The sequence below is a fragment of the Acanthopagrus latus genome, chromosome 24 (genome assembly GCF_904848185.1).
Source record: "Acanthopagrus latus isolate v.2019 chromosome 24, fAcaLat1.1, whole genome shotgun sequence".
Taxonomy (NCBI): Eukaryota; Metazoa; Chordata; class Actinopteri; order Spariformes; family Sparidae; genus Acanthopagrus; species Acanthopagrus latus.
Window position 1 is genome coordinate 13,357,619 of NC_051062.1, and position 16,489 is coordinate 13,374,107.

The 16,489-nt window shown below is 43.3% G+C and overlaps 1 protein-coding gene across 4 annotated transcripts in view; it reads left to right on the forward strand.

The window, feature by feature from the left end:
* zeb2b (zinc finger E-box binding homeobox 2b) overlaps positions 1–16,489 on the forward strand; it is a 443,989-nt gene that overhangs the window by 328,699 nt on the left and 98,801 nt on the right. The gene's annotated exons all lie outside the window — the stretch shown is intronic.

Genomic DNA, 16,489 nt, shown 5'->3' on the forward strand with positions numbered 1-16,489 from the left:
CTGGGGACGTCCATGACAACTCCCACCGCCTCCATCGCCTACAGTGCCTATCAACCTCCGACAGGTCAGGTCCTCGCTCACATACTCAGAGGTCCCCAGCCCGCGACCTCTCCCCTGTCACAACTGTCACTTGACTTCAGCGAGCACAAACCCTCCTTTTTCTTTTTTCCTTTTTTTTTTTTTTTTATCAGAAAACCTGAAGCGCCGCTCTGACAAAGCCGAGGAACTGCCAGAGACTGACCCCTGTGTATATTTAGCAGCAGCTTGGCAGTCGCCCATCCCGACTGTCGAGGCTGTCAGAGCCTCGCATGCGCACCGCCCGCCCCCACCTCGCTCTGATTATGTAGCCAGGGAGTCACGCGGGGCGCCGGCAGGGTTCCTTTAATTACACGCTTTCAGGTAAAGTCGTGTTTTTGAAGCGGTTACACCTCAGACATGTTTGGCATCAGAGCGATGACTCTTTTCAGTTGTAATACCTGGAGGATAGACGCGTGTTTCCTCAACACTCGAGCGTCCTGAGTTAAAAGGATTTTAAAATCATGTTTCTGTAAAAATTGTAAATTAACCTTTAAAATAGATGACTGAAAGTCTTTCTCTCTATCATCCACAGCTCTCACATCGTTTCAGTTCATGGTCACTTGTCTTCCAGCTCCTCCTCCTCAGCTGTCCTGAACTTTCAGCCAGAACACGTCCAAGGATTTTTTTTTCTTCAGTCCTTTAACTCTTTCTTTGTGTTGGATTGTGGGTCGGGCCTGGTGCCATCCCGAAGCGTCAGCATTTGGCGATTTTGGAAATGAGACTTTCTTGCAACCGCAAATTAAAACTGGATGTTTCTTCACGTTTTTAAGTTGAATTTTTCTGTTTTTCTTTTGTCACAAAGCTGTGCACATGCTCTGTTTAGGTGCAAAAAACACTTTTTTACGTTTTATTTTGAAATACCTGTTTTATCCACCACATGAAGGATGAAAATGTCTCCAGGTGTCCTCGCAAATATCCAGCGGTGTGACTCAAACTCCGGCTGTCCATTTTGCAGATTTGTTGGATGTCAGAACTAAAACAAAGTTACATGACTTAAACTTCACTTATTGTCTTTGAAAATAAGTCTCTGTCACTTAATTTTAAAGTCTTTCCTTGTGTTATTTGTACATAGATTAAAGTAAACTGGGCTGCTCCTCTGTCCTCGCTACAGTTTTGCTACCAGGAGTTTGACACCAGCGATTACGATTACAAACTCTGAAAGAAAAGTTCCCAGAACTCAAAGACTTCTACTCTCTCGTGGATATCGCTCAGCTTAAATTGGTATTTCAGAGCCCCAATGAAAAATGGCAAATGCTGCTGAAAATAATTTCGGTGTCTGCAACACAAAACTTCAGCTGCTGCACATGTCACTTCTTTTTCAAACGGAGAGCGTCTGACCATTTCATCTTTTATAACCCTCGTGACCCCTTCACCCCGCAGTCGTTTGATGAAGTGGGCCAGCGCGAGGATCTAAATTAGACATTCAGCATCAATGCAAAATGAACGAGGGACCCCGCGCACTCTGCAGCACCGGCTGACTTGTGAAGACGTGATATCAAGAAGTTTGCCTGCACTTTGTACCACTTGGCTTACTTCCGGAGCCGTGCGTGACCGCGGAGGAGTCTTTTGTCTGTTTTGATGTCTTCAGACGGCGCGTTACCTCCATATTAATATGGCCTTCTGCACTTCAGGCCTCGCGCTGTTTGAGCCGATGCAAAAAAGACGAGGAAGATTTAAGAAGTTTTTAAAACGAATGATGAGATTATTTCCACTTCTGAGAGAAACCTTTTGCTTTTCTCTGAAACCCCGGCCCGTCCTCTGAATGATTCAGGGTCGTCTCCAGAGCCGGTGAGTCAGAGTGCAGCTTGTTTTCCGACAGCGAAGGCGAGAAAGGCTCCGGTGTATTAACATACGAGCCTACCTTTGTCCGCCCTTGTGCGTTTTCTCCGTGTCAAATCGACGCTGTGTGACATGCGAGCAGCAGAGTGTAAGAAAACGCATGAGGTCTCCTCGCTTACCTTCGTCTCTCTAACCTTAATGCAATGAGCAGCGGTGCGCTGGTGCAAACTCTGAGCTTTAGACGATGTTCGAACGGGATGGTGCGAGTTATCATGCAGCAGTCTTCTTCAGACTCTTATACTCTCATCTTTCTTCTTCTTTCTCCTCTGTTTACATCTTCTTTTCTGCATTTGAAGGGTTTTAGCTCAAAATCAGGTACGCGTCTATCAAAAAAAATACATTTCATTGATTATTTTAATCTACCGATGCTTTCTTCTACTTATATTAGGATATCTTTTTTAATTTACGCCATGGAAAGCGATTGAAATGATTCAAATGATCTATTTCTGTTCAAGATAATTTTGGACAGGTTTCTCCTTCCTTCAACTGCAGACAACAACTTACAGTAAATCCTCCTTTCTAATGAGAAGCATGTCCCTGTGTGTGCTCACACACTGATGTGATGATGAGTTACCTTTCAGGCCTGGGTTAAGTTCACACACACTGCGTCTCGGCGCTCGCTCTGGCTGAGTGCCACGCACTGCTTAGCGGGAATCTCAAATTGAACCTAATCGCTTCTCCAGTCACCGTGTTTAAATGGTCTTTTCGCCAGGTTAATGGGATTTCCGCTGAAAGGTCCGCGCTCGACGTCTAAAGTGTTTCAGACAATCGCAATGAGCTCCGAGTCAAGTGTGATTAACCCGCTGACCCGCCTGTAGCCATCGCGCCTCCGCTCCCTCTCAGCTCCACTGGAGCCGTGTTCCAGTCAGGTCAGATTTACGTATCGAGGATGTAAACGAGGCCGAGGTGAAACAAAGAGGAATGAGAGCACACACCGGGGCCACCGCTAATGTTGAGCTAACGACAGTTATTGGGGAGTTAAAGGATAATTCTGCATGATTACGAGTAAAGCAGCGTGTCTCTAGGTCCTTTTGATGGTCTTAGTCAGTGTGCTTCCACATTTATGATGAAACTAATCTTGTATCTCTGTCTCTTGACTTTATACCTTCACTGATTTGTTGGCAAAATCAAAAAATAAATCAAATTTAACCGACCATGTGTGAGATCACATATAGACTACTTACTCGGACGATTACCTGCAAATCTTGAATCAGAAAAACAAGATTTGTCCAAAATATTGTTACATTTGGTTAAAAATGATCATGAAAAGTGTTAGATTTAACCATCTGGTACCTGTAGACACCCTGTAAAGTCGTATTTTCAATGTTTTGGAAATCACTCGTCGCACGTGTCGATTGAATTGCAGCTGAGTTAATTGACGTCTCGGGGGAAAGTGCAGGCAGTCAGGAAGACAGACGGGTTGTAAACATACAAACATGATCTCCAGTTCAACAGTTTGAAGATAAAACGGAGGTGAAGAGCAAAATTATGATCGTGATAAACAAAATGGACCAGAACTGAAAGTAACCCAGATTCGCCTCCTCATCACTGAACTCAGTTTATTCATGTTTCCGTGGCCGTCTGTGATATTTCCTCTCACGGCAGCTCCGGCACGACTGCCACAGTCTTGTTACTTAACTCGGAGTACGTCGTCTAACTACCCAACCCTGATAATGGAGCGAATTGTTCCGCATCGATCCACGCGGCGCCGTCGTGGTGGTGGTAATCATCCGTTTGTGTGGGTCACTGTCTGTAATGATTTCTCTCTTCTTCTGCCCTCTGACCTTCACGTACTGTATAAATGTGTGTGTGAAGTGGTGTGTTATTGTTGAGCATTAGCCGGTGAACCGTCTCTTTCACATGTCATGGAGGCAGAAATGAACGGTGTTATCACCTCTGATGGCTTCCTCTGCCTGAGTGTTCACTTCGTTCTGATTCGGTGTGTCAGCGAAGCTTTGCTGCTGCTTCTTTTACCTTCGTTTAGCCGGTGAACACTTCCTGGATGTGACAGCGTTGTTTTTTTTTCTTTCTGTTGGCTACGGAGAGAGAGAGAGGCCTTCAATATTCCAGGAAAAAACCAAAGCAAGTCATTCATCAGGTTGAATAAATTCCCTTACAGGAACGAATCTTGCTTCTTGAAATGTGGCTACTGTCCAAAGCACAAAAACAACTGTGAGAAACCCGATTTGACCCGGAAACCCTGAACTCTGCTGGTGTGAAAAGGCAGAGTTAAACAGCCGGTCGTATTTAAAACTAGGCAGGTCTTGTTACTTACCGATCCCGTATAAAGAATGCCGAGGAACCCGACTTTGACCCGACACGGAGCCCGCTCCACTGAGTGAATGCCCGTCTGTTCACTCTTGTTATTAGGGAACCAATCTATATGCGGATGCTGTCATTTCTCTTCACTCTTACACTGTGCGATCAGTATTTGCTTCAGAGTAACACAAAAAAGTTGTCTATCACCAGTCTTATTTAGACTCCAGTGCCCGAAGTGGAGTAACTCCAAAGTTTTATCATAAATACCTTCTTTGTGTTGCTGCATCCACGCAGCATGAATCATACAACTCTTTTAAGACCTTATTATCACGCAGCTATCATCACGTTATGATCAAGAGAGCTGGTGTAACGTTACTCCACAGACATCTGAGATGCAAACCCAGCTCGTTTCCACGTCCCGAGGACTCGTTTGACTTTGACCTCTGCAGGTCAACGCTAAACTAACTACGTGCAGCAAACGTCTCACATGGACGCAGATTATAATCACAATCAGACGGGCAACAGGGGGAAATTCTGAATCATATTTGAAAATAACCAGACGTAAGCAAAAAAGCCTGAACCTTATTCACATCAGTTGGCCTGAGTCAAACCCAATGGGTCCAAACAAAAGATCGTGTTTCGGGTCTGTTTTGTTGCGCTGAGCTTCTCGGCTTTGGCAGAACTCTTCAACACATACTTACTTTTGTGGTGATTGTACTCGACCAAAGTGTAGAAATACTCCTTTTCTCCCACGGTCCGTAACTACGTGGATGACGGGCCGGTGAGCCAGAGGTCACTCTGCTAATGAAAGGCTTGCATACACGGCGCTGCTCCCATTTCCAAGAAATCACTCTGAGTTTTATCTAACAAGACTTTTGTAGTAACATCTCACTTTGTATACATACCAGCCGGAGTGGAAGATATCAGGTAATATCTCTGAGGCCTGAAGCGTGTCAGCCAGAGAGTTAAGACACACCTACTTCCCTTGGAAAATTGCCATCGTTTGTTTTAATTTGGTACTTTTTGATGTTGCCTCAGTTGTCAGTGGATATCTCGTTTGGGAGGAAATCTTCACATGTTCACTTCAAACGCTCCAGGCAAAGGATTTCTCCTCCCTTTTTGTCAAAAGTAGCTTGCTTTGGAAATTAGGGTTGATTCAGTGACAGCTACGGCACACGTGTGAGAACTAGGTCACATAGTATTTAAAATACTTACTTACCGGCGCTTAGAGACGTTACTCGTGCCCACCTAGTGCGTGAGGAGAGTGTTTTTAACAGCGTCTGAGCTGTTCCATCAATTCCTGCAGCTGAAGGGGTTTGATTTCAGGAGAATCAAACGCAACATGATGGCTGAAGTGAAACTAAAACATCATGGTTCTCTAGTGAAGTCATCTTAAATGAACCATCACTGATATGTAATGTTGTGGATTTTAATGATTGATTACAGACTCAAACATCTGAGAACAATGTTGACATGATTGTTGCAGAGGAATAATGACAGCAGCAGAACTTCAGTGTCTGTAACTGTGTTTCTGCCATCAAAACTAAACAAATCCATCTTGTTTTTTGGGTTTCCAGGTGTAATTGTATCTGTAATCCTTTTGGCTTTTTTGGGTCGCAGTGAACTCCTACGACAGTAAAGTCTTTTTCGCAGCCACGTTGGAGGTGTTCAGCTTAATGACGTGCTAGTTCGACTTTATCCACTTTGTTTGTTTGGTTTTCGTCTGTAATTTCATGTGAGTAATCCTCAGCAGTTGCGTTAATGTTTTATTGGCAATCAAATCCTACGACAGGAAGTCTGTTTGGCGGCCATGTTGGAGGTTTTTAGCTCACTGAGGAGCTAGTTGTGTCCAAAACTGATCCAGCTGTTTAGGTTGTTTGTATTATTTGTCCAACTATATGTTTGCTGATGTTTAGATGCTGTATTACCATCAGAGCTTTATTGCAGAAGCAGGTGTTAGCTTGCAAATATTATATATTACTTGTTTACCTCAATTAGCGTGCAGAACATTTTGAGAGCCGTCCATCATTCTTCCATCGTACCATTCGTTATAATTAGGCATCACTTTCAATTGTTGTCCTTTAATGACACAAAGAAAATCACTTTTTATGAAAACTTAAATGCTTTCTGATATTTCCTTGTGTTACTTGGAGAAAAATATGAAACTACTGAACTGTTGACGTTAAAACATGAGGGCATGTGGATCAGTCTGCAGGTTTTCTGTGAATTTCACGTCACGTTATTTTTAGCCGTGCTGTGCTGTGTTCATGCGCTGGTGGGAAAGTCTGACATCCAGGACTCCCTGTGCTGTCGGTGTGGGTTTGTCCTCCTGCTCTACTGTACTTCTGGACTGAATCTGTTTAATTCTCTACAGCTGAATTCAGCCGAGCAGCTTAAGTATAGAAAAGGATTTCAGATCTGACTCCCGAGCCAAGTCTGCTGTATTCAGTTACTAATGTTTGCGTTAACGGTCCTGGCTCCGAGCGGGTGACATAATATTTGACATGAGATGCCAAGTGTGAGAAAGTGTGTGTGTGTAGAGTGTGTGTGTGTGTGTTTTGTTCTCCTCGGGGTGTGAAGGTATTAAACCAACTGGCAGGATCAGTTGAGAGCTCGCCGACTGATGTGCCAGAACAGATGCACAGGTAGAAACACACACACGGGAACACACATTCACACAAGTGTTCACATGGGTATTATGTTATATTCTCTTTTTTGAAATGTTCTTGCCGTTTAATTTATCATATGTATTTTTTTTTTCTTGCATTTCCCTCTTCAAAGATTATTTGTAGCCACGTCTGTCTTTCCTTAATGGGCTGTGTTATCAGAATAAAGAGGAAATGTTATAACGTATTTAGTCAAATGTACAGAAGCCACTTAACAACAGCATGATGGGAAATAAGAAACATGATCCTGTTTGTCATTTATGAAGTGAAACGTATTCAAAGTAAGTCATTAAGTTAGTATCCGAAAATAATGAGAAACTTTCCCAGATTGCTTAGTTTCAAGAGACAATGACTTAATAAGACCAAATAATGACTTAGTATCACAAAATAATGCCTTAATATGACAAAAATAATCAGTTAATATCTCAAATTAATGACTTAAAATAACAAAAAAGGACTTATCTCAACATTATGACTCAGTATCTAAAAATAATGACAAACAGCACTAAAATAAAGACATTGTGTCTTAATAAAGTAGAAACCTCCACACATATTGACTAAGCTTCCTTAAATATTGAGAACTTTCCCAAAATAATCACTTATTAAGTCAAAATAATGAGAAACACTCTCAGTTTGAAACAATAACAGTGAAACTAACTCACATTTTTGACTCAGTTTTTTTTACGTCCTTTTCTTCGTCGTAGCGGCAGAAATGAACTTCCCTAACAGGTGACGACATTTTCATTGTCGTTATTTTACTGAGAGAACACGAGACTTTAATTTGAGAGCCGGCAGCTGTTATTTAAAAAAAAAAAAAAAAACCTCTTCAAATGCGTCTGAAGTCGTATACTTGTGAGGACATTCACGTGGATGATATTCATCCTGCAGCTCAAGCTTCAAGTCGTACGCTAAAGTGAGAACGAGCCAAAATGTCATCACTTACAATGATTGTCCTTAAAATTCCTGAGGGCAAGAACACACACTCCTACATACTCCTACACACACACACACACACACACACACACACACACACACACACACACAATCGTCCACGCTACACACACTATTCCCCAACAGGTGCAGAAGGAGATCAAGTTGCGACACTTTTCTTCCTCCCCCTCTTCGTCTTCTCCTTCCCGCCTCTCTCTTTCTCAAATTAATGCGAGCGAGAGCGGCTTTAGAGACATTTTCTGACGTGTGTGTGTGTGTGTGTGTGTGTGTGAGGGGGTGAGCAGGGAGGAGGGGGGGTCGCTAATAACCAGGCAAGGTACACTAATCTCCGATGGCAACATTTGGTTTACCTTAAGCTGGAGGGACAGCTGTATTAAAAGCAGGAATTATCCTAATCAGTTCAAACTCCATCCTCCTCCCTCCCCGTCCTCCCTGCTTCACCTCTTTGCATATAAAACTTCCACATTAGGCTTAAGAGTACAACGGCTTAGCCGCTGTTCGCCCTACATCTGTCTTCTCCCCGTGACGACCAATCAGAGAAGGTGGAGGAGGGAGGGATGGGGAGAGACGGGTGAGGGTTGAGAGTGACGGAAGTGGCGGTGGTGGAGATGTTGGTCTTTAATGGGTCATTGAGGAAGTACTCTGAGACGCACTTCAGAGGGAGATACTCCACTTTTCCTCAGCGTACAGTCAGATGATGCACACAGAAAAAAAAAAAAAAAAGAAAAACAGAATCAGCTTATATCTACGACGGATTGTTGCAGATTAAACTAAACGACGCTTTGAATTAGCTCGACTTTAGTCTGCTGCGACAAGAAAATGCTGGTAATCTGTAGATGCATTCAAAGAACGAAATACATGATGCTTTTTATTTAAACGTGTCATTTCTTTCACAGTATACACACGGTGCAGTACATCAGCACTTTACACTTTACAATTAACCTTTTATTTAAAGTTATTTTACTGTTAACAAACAAGGAAATGCTTGAAATTTTAAAGTTCACTGATGTTTTTTTCTTAAATGTTACCGAGTAAACGATTGGTTGATAGTTTGGATCAGTCAGTTGCGATGAACAGATAAATGAGTTGATAATGTAATAATGTGATATAATATAGTTTATCATGAAAGTAAAATGCGTCTATCTGCCCTCATGTTGAAGGACAATCGTCACTGTGTCGCTTTATTCGCTCTGCAAATAGTTTTCTTGGTCTTGTGATCACAAACATCGATCTGAAGTTCAGTTCTGAGGCTGTTCTGCAAACTTCTGATCATCCAACTTCAGTTTCAGGCTCAGATAATCACATATGGATGCCGATTGGACAGATACAGATGATTTCAACTCGCTCTCCCCTGATATTCAAGTTGTGTCATGCCGTCAGTGCAGGTGGCCTCGCTGGGTATTCATGTAACTGTAATGTGATTATTATGAATAGATGACACACACAACATGTCTGCTTGTGCCTCCAGGTGTGGATGATTTCCCAGAAAGTATTACAGATTATATAAATCTAGCGATGAGAGGCGTCTCTACGTTCGGGATCTTGAACCTGTTTTTCTGTGTTTTGAGGTATGTGTGTCCTGCAGACCTGTTCCGGCTGCTCTGCAAACAGCTTCTATCTGGCTCTTTCTTTTTTCTTTTTTCTTTTTTCTTTTTTTTTTTTTGCCTCTCTCCGAGGCCCTCGGCACCATAAATCCGACTGATTACTCCGCACCCCTTTTGCTTGACTGAACCTTCACAATCAGCCGTGGCCGCCAACAATGAGGCCCTGATGAATCAAACATCCATGGCATTAGTTTCACCTTGCTGCCCCTTTCCCATGCGCCGCCGCCTCTTTGTCAGGCCCCGGTTTGATGAGAAGGACTACTGACACTGGCTGCACCTATTGACAGACAATTCTGTAAAGACGGACCCCAACAACCCTACCAAACCCCGGACGCTCCTCCCCTCTTCTTCCCCCGGCTTTGCCCCCCAAAAATAGGCGACAAAATTTGATTGGAGCGCGGCGGTGAAACCCCTGCTGTCTGGTGTGCAGGAGGCTTTGTGCTTCATCACAATCCCTCAATATTTTCCAAAGAGACCAAACTTTTTTTTTTTTTTAAGGGAATACCCCACCAACACACACCTCCCCCTCCCCTTTTAAATAACTGTCTTTGAGATGTAAACGCATCCGGACCTGGTCTCATGAGGTCGTAAAATGCAAACGTGTCCTCATTAGATAAACGACATGTGACAAGAGACAGGAAGCAGCGTGTTGTGTGACAGTTGAGGAGGAGGAGGAGGACAAACACATTTACCTTCATCATCAGCAGCAGCAGCAGCACGAGTTCATTCATGAACTCATAACTCATTTCTGCTGGGAGCTGTTTAAGAGGAAAGGGAAAACTATGAATTAGAAATGTTTTAATTGTTCTTTTCAACACCAGAATGGAAAAGAAAAGGTCCCTTAATCTGGATTTTACCTGACAGTTTAGAGATATTTAAAATCAGAGTGCTTTGTTATAAAAAGTGAAAGTACTGAAGGTATTTAACTCACATAAAATCCACTTTTGCATGCAGCTCCTTATGTTTTTTGTTTGGTTTTTGCAGGTGTTTTTTTCAAACCTTCACATTTCAGAGCACATTTTGTGTGTTAATCACCTAAATTGAGCAAGAAGCATGTTTTTTAACTGAAATTCCACAAAAAAGTGCCGTATATGTTCACTCCAAATCTGTCTCTGTAAGTACATGAACAGGTTTATAAAAATCTAAAATAGTTTGACACGACGTCATCACAAAGATTCAATTCATACTTTTATCAAATGAACCTTTAATGATACAGACACACAACACATTTTAAAGCTGCAGTACGTAAGAATTCATCCTCGTAAAAACAAATAAGGTAACTGCTAATTGTTGCTAACTGTGGCTGCCAGTAGCTAGTTAGCTCAGTTAGCTTGGTTAGCCGTGCAAACCTTGGACGGGGTCACGGCTAGCTTGTTAGCATGCTAACATAGCAAAACTGGTACTTCTTCAAGTTCTGTGGAGATTTTTAAAATGTTTTTGAATAAAAAAACATGTTGCACCTTTAAGCCTTGAGGGTGAAAAATGGGGGGATGTGCTTGTAATTTCTGACTCGACTTTTTCAGTCGTTGTCATAATTTTCATTTGAAAAAAAGACCCTGTTGTGACAATAATCCAAGCAGAATGCATAAACCACAGCTATACTGTTCCCATCGTAGCTTAAAGAAGTCTGACTGCCCTGAAAATGTTCCGATCCTCTGAAACTGTATCTGCAAATTCATCATCATCAGTGTCTCAGGTCTTTATTAGCCGGTCCGGAGGTGAAGAAGTGTCTTTTTGCTCGTACATCGTGGAGCAGGCAGCTCCGTCCACGCTGCGCCATCCAATCACCAGCAGAAGATCAAACCCTAAATGTACTGTGAAACTGTTTGGGGGCCACTAACAACTCGCTCAGAGAGAGATTGGCAAACATGGGTGTGTGTGTGGAAGAGAGAGAGAGCTGCTATAATGCTCAAGGCTGCTTATAATGAGCGAGAGAGAGCGAGCGAGCCCGAACGCTGCACACACTCAGCAGTGAAAGCTCATCCAACGTGCGACCCACAATGTTTTATTCATTGAGATTATATTTGATTATATTTGAATTTAATTGACATTTTGGAGATAAATGAGGAGTTTCATTCCAAAAATGAGACATCCACTATTTAACAAAATTAACACCTTTTTTTTTTTCCCTCTGAGAAGAAAGTGATGACTGGCATCACATTCAGCTGCGTGTGGAAGTCAGACGCTTCGTTACGATTGTTTAACACCGAAAATAAGCTTTAGGCAGAAAATATGTGGATGCTGGGAAGAGGTCAGACATTTTATTTTGAAACCAGTGTGGACTTTATGCCTCTATTCTACAGTTGTTGTCCTTTTTACTCCACTATATTTATGCAACACCGTCAGTAAATAGTTACTTTGCATATATATGTAATAATCTGTTAAACCATTTGTCTGAAGGTACCTAGTAAGTATTTGTAATACGGTTATTTGCTACCATCTGGGATCATTAAAGATAGACAACTCATGCTATTGATTAGCTTTCCTCTATACATATATATTAAATGTTTTTTAGGACTACCGACTGTGCAGGAGATTCACATCAAGTTAGCGGCATTAAAAAAACAGGAAAGAAACGTTTGTGTCAGATGTCGGAGTTGGAAAACTCTGGTCCTATAGCTGGTCCGCCATTGTTAGGCAATGTTAGCTAAACCAGCTGATAACATGCGGTTTTATACGCGTACAAACATGGTAGCAAAATGTCCACAGATAGAAGTCGGACTGCATGAACAACTGATTTAATGTGACGACGGCTTTCGCTAATGTTGCCGCTCGTGGCTGCCATCTTGGATTTTGAGGTCAGGCTTGGTGAGGTTCCTCCAAGTTTCCGAGTCAGAATCTGACTTCAGGAGGGAAATTCATGACCGGGAACTCGGAAAATCTGATTATCTCAGCTCTGCCTTACTATTTCTGAGTCGTCAGCTAGTTAGCTTAGCTTCCCAGCTCCTCCTAGATGTGTAATGTAGTATTTATTTATCAGTATTCCCTCAGTTTATTCACCGATTCATTCTCTGTTAGTTGTGCTCAGCGTAAAGTTGTAATCTGTTCCTGCTCGGCGGTCCAACTGGAGGTGTGTGGGCTGGTCTCTGCAGGGGTTTGTGTGCTTGTGTGATGTGGGCTGATGGCTGACAGAAGGTCCATAGCTCTCCATATACAGTGTGAGAGAGTGTAGGTCGGTTGTAGTAATACTCGTACTACCAACGAACAATGTCCCTGTGTCGTCGAGGCCTCTTGTGAAATGGTGCTTTGGATCGGCCCGAGCTTACATCTGAGCTTACATGCAACAGAACCGTTGTTGTAACACACACACACACACACACACACACACACACACACACACACACACACACATTTGGAGTACTTCCACGGGATAAAAAAATCCCTCTTTGTTCGGGATGATGGCTTCCCTTCAGTCTCAACATGTGTCCGGCCCAGTGAGGTTTTAAATCTGCCCACCTGTCCACACGCTAATCCTCCCCAGCCTTATTACAAAACTGTGCAATTAATTAAGCGCTCAATCGTTGGGATTAGTAACCTACATTCAATTTGATACTCATATTGGTAACTCAAGTATCTGCAAAAAGTATGTTTTCCAGGATTTAGATGAGGGGAGAAAAAAAAAGAAAACCGTCGGCTGCAAACTGCCTCAAATATCATAAAACTCCACTTTGACTCAGCGCCAGGAGAGAGAACACAAACCGACGAGAGGTGGGTTCAGAACAACAGCAGTGTTATTCTCGTTTACAGTGGCATTACGGAGATTAAGATTATCTCCGCTGTATGTTTACGGCATAATGAAACCGGCCTGATATAATGACCATCAAATCTGGATTAGGTCATTCACAGCAGAGGAGGAGGAGGAGGAGGAGAAGGGGGGGGTAAGAGTTTATTCCCATGATTATTGTGAGCAGGCTGCGCCGCAACACAATCCCCGCCTCGGCTGACGTATGCCTGAACACCTCACACACACACACACACACACCTATGCAAAACACACACACACACTTTAAAAACACGCCAAGTTTTGTTTGATAGATGTGTTTCTCAGCCTGCAGCTCCTCTTACCCGTCGTGTTCTAGTCGATCACGCTGCTGTAAAAATGAAATAGCAGCGCAGAATAACTGCCGTCAAAAGGTGTGTGTGTGTGTATTCATGTGTGTGTGTGTGCAGGGCCGTTACAAAAGCAGGTTACGGCGGCGCAGAAATGACACGGTGCAACAGATGATGGGCATTATCCCATCAACCTGCTGTTTCTGTACACACTCTGTCCCCTCTATGTTCTCTTTGAAAGGACAGCAGGAGTGTGTGTGTGTGTGTGTGTGTGATGGGTGAAGGAAGGAGGGGTCCTTTCACACACCCAAACACACACAGCCTCATGCACGCACACACTCTGCACCTGTCACAAACAGCCTGTCAGAGCAGGAGAAAAGAAACTTCAGCCACGAGGACGAGTCGAGGGAACGATCGTCTGTCTGAGCCCAGACCAGATCTTTGAGGCCGGAACTGACTCGACTGAGAGTTTTAGCATTGAAATGTGTCGTTTTTGAAAGATTTAAACACAAATTACATCTTCCAACGCGGCATCACAGTTACACTCGGGCAAAAATCTCAGTTTTCAGAGCTGTAAAATGAGCCTGTGAGGTTGAAGTGTTGAAGTGACGACAGCCTGAAATCTATGACCATGACTTGCTGGTTTATATGTGTAGTTTGTAGTTTATAACATATGTCACAGTAGTTTACTAAACTTCCATTTAGACATTTAGCTTAGTCATGAGATTGGCGTGATGTTTTGGAGGATTTGCTACGAAGCCCCAGATAGTTGATTTATCGTGTCGCGCCAAGAAATATGTGAATTCGACGCTAGAAGAACTTCCACCGGGATGAGCTCGACCTTCAAGTGAACTTGAGCTTCATGAACAGCGTTTACATGTCGCCTGGCTTCAATCTTCCACCGTCACTGGGAATCCCGACTTCTGAAGAAGCTTGATTTTCTGTTTTGGTTCATGGCATAGAGTCCGAGTGTTTGTAGATCCAAGGTGTGGGAGTTACAGATTCAAGCTTGTTTTATACGCTTTATGCTTTGTTTGCTTCTGAGGAGGGGACCGGGATAGTTTTGGAATTGGTTGAAGTAAAACTGGAGCTGACGACAGAAATATGAAGGTTGTCTGATATCGGACCAGGACGTCCCAGATGAGGTCCGGACCACGTGGTGGTCCCCGTCGCAGCCGGCTGGGGAGACGAGGCTCCATCACAGACTGACATCCGGCTTTTGATAAAAGAACAATCAGCAAACTGGGGAAGACGTACGAATATACAGGTGTAAACCTCGCGTGTAATGTACCTCGCCAGAAGGTTAACTTCCCTGCCTGTAAATTGCCCACCACCTCCCCCTGCCTCCCCCTCCGCCACCTCCGCCGGACAATAGGCTCAGCAGTGGCCTGGTGATTGCCTCTTTTCAAATGGAAATGCCGGTCGCCTCTCTTCTGCCAGGTTCCCCCTAAGCAGTGTACAAATTACAGTTTACAAGGCATGGAGGAATAAAAAAAAAAAAAAAAAAAGAACGAGCAGATAGACAGAAAACGAGAAGGTGGGAGGGAGGGCGAGCAGAGAGAGAAAAAAAAAGCAGAATATCTTTTCTCTCGCTGTTTTTTTTTTTTTCGTCTTTTTTTTAATTCGACAAAGTGACATGTAAATTAGCCTTTAAGTGCTCCACTCGGGGACCGTGATCGTGCCCTAATTGTCACAGTCAATTGTGGCCAACAGTCTCTTCAATCCAGGCAGCTTTTGACAACAAGCACGCCAGGATCAAAAGACGAATCATCGACTCCCCTCCCAACACACACACACACACACACACACACACCAACACACACACATTTGCTCGCTTGTCTGTGTTTTTTAGGCGGCTACAAAGAAAGAAAAAAAATGGTCGAAAGCGAGAGGTGAGAGTGATAGCTTTACCGAGGAAGGATAGAAAGATGGCAGGAAGTGGTGAACACAACGAGCAATTTGCTTCCTACACCAGCTTGTATCAACACTCACCCCCCCACCCATGAATCCTTTCAGCGTCAAGATAACAAACGCCACGGATGACAATGCAGGAAGGGATGGAAAAATGAGGGGTGGAGGTATCTACTGCGCATCCAGCAGACCGTGAAGCGACTTTTCTCCAAGTCCTACAGGGGCCATAAACTTTCGCGGAGGATGAAACGGATGTGTTTGTCTGAGGCGCCTCGCTGAAAGATAATGCAAACATTTGAGCTCGCAAACAAGCAAAAAAACGGCAAACTGCCGGAGTCTTATGGAAGAGGCCGAGGGGTTCAAAGCTCTCTGCAAAGTTCTGCCACAGCAGGTGAAAAAAAGAAGAAAAAAAACAAACATTTAGTTTGCTGCCTCCTAGTTTAAAGTAAGTGATCGTTTGGTTCAGACACACAAACACACTCACACACTTCTTCCAGCCATGTTTGGAGGCAGCGCATCGAGTGATAGTTAGTCTGGACGATCGTAGGCGAAGTCTTGGAAGTCTTGGAAGTCTCAAAAGTTTGTTTTCCTGCACTGTGTGGGGGATATTATACGTATCATATAGTTTGTTTGCACTAACACTTTATTTGAAGGAGTGCCGACGACACTGTCACGGACCTGATGGAGTCTTTTCTGAATGTTTGGATCATTAAGTGTCACTCGGACCAATATTGAGTTGACACTGTTTGAAATGTCCTTATGATGATAATTTGACAGTTCCCATCTTGTCTGGGAGTGCTAGCAAGATAGCAGAGCCTGGTTCTGGGGATTTGGACCCATTTCATGAGATCGGACACTGATTTCGGATGTGGTATCAGTGGCGTTCTGGTTCATCCCCAGAGAGTTGAGGTCAGGATCTCCAGTTCCAGTCATAATGTTCTTGTTAATCTCTGGATCGTTTTCTTTATTAATTGTTCAGATTAGTCCAGAAACTGTTGGTGGAAAATGTGGATAGGTATTCCTCAAATGTCTTGTTTTGTGCACAACTCAAAGATTTTTCAGTTCACTGTCATGGCGGAGTAAAAAATAATAGAAAATATTTACATTTGAGGAGCTGATATCAGAAATTTG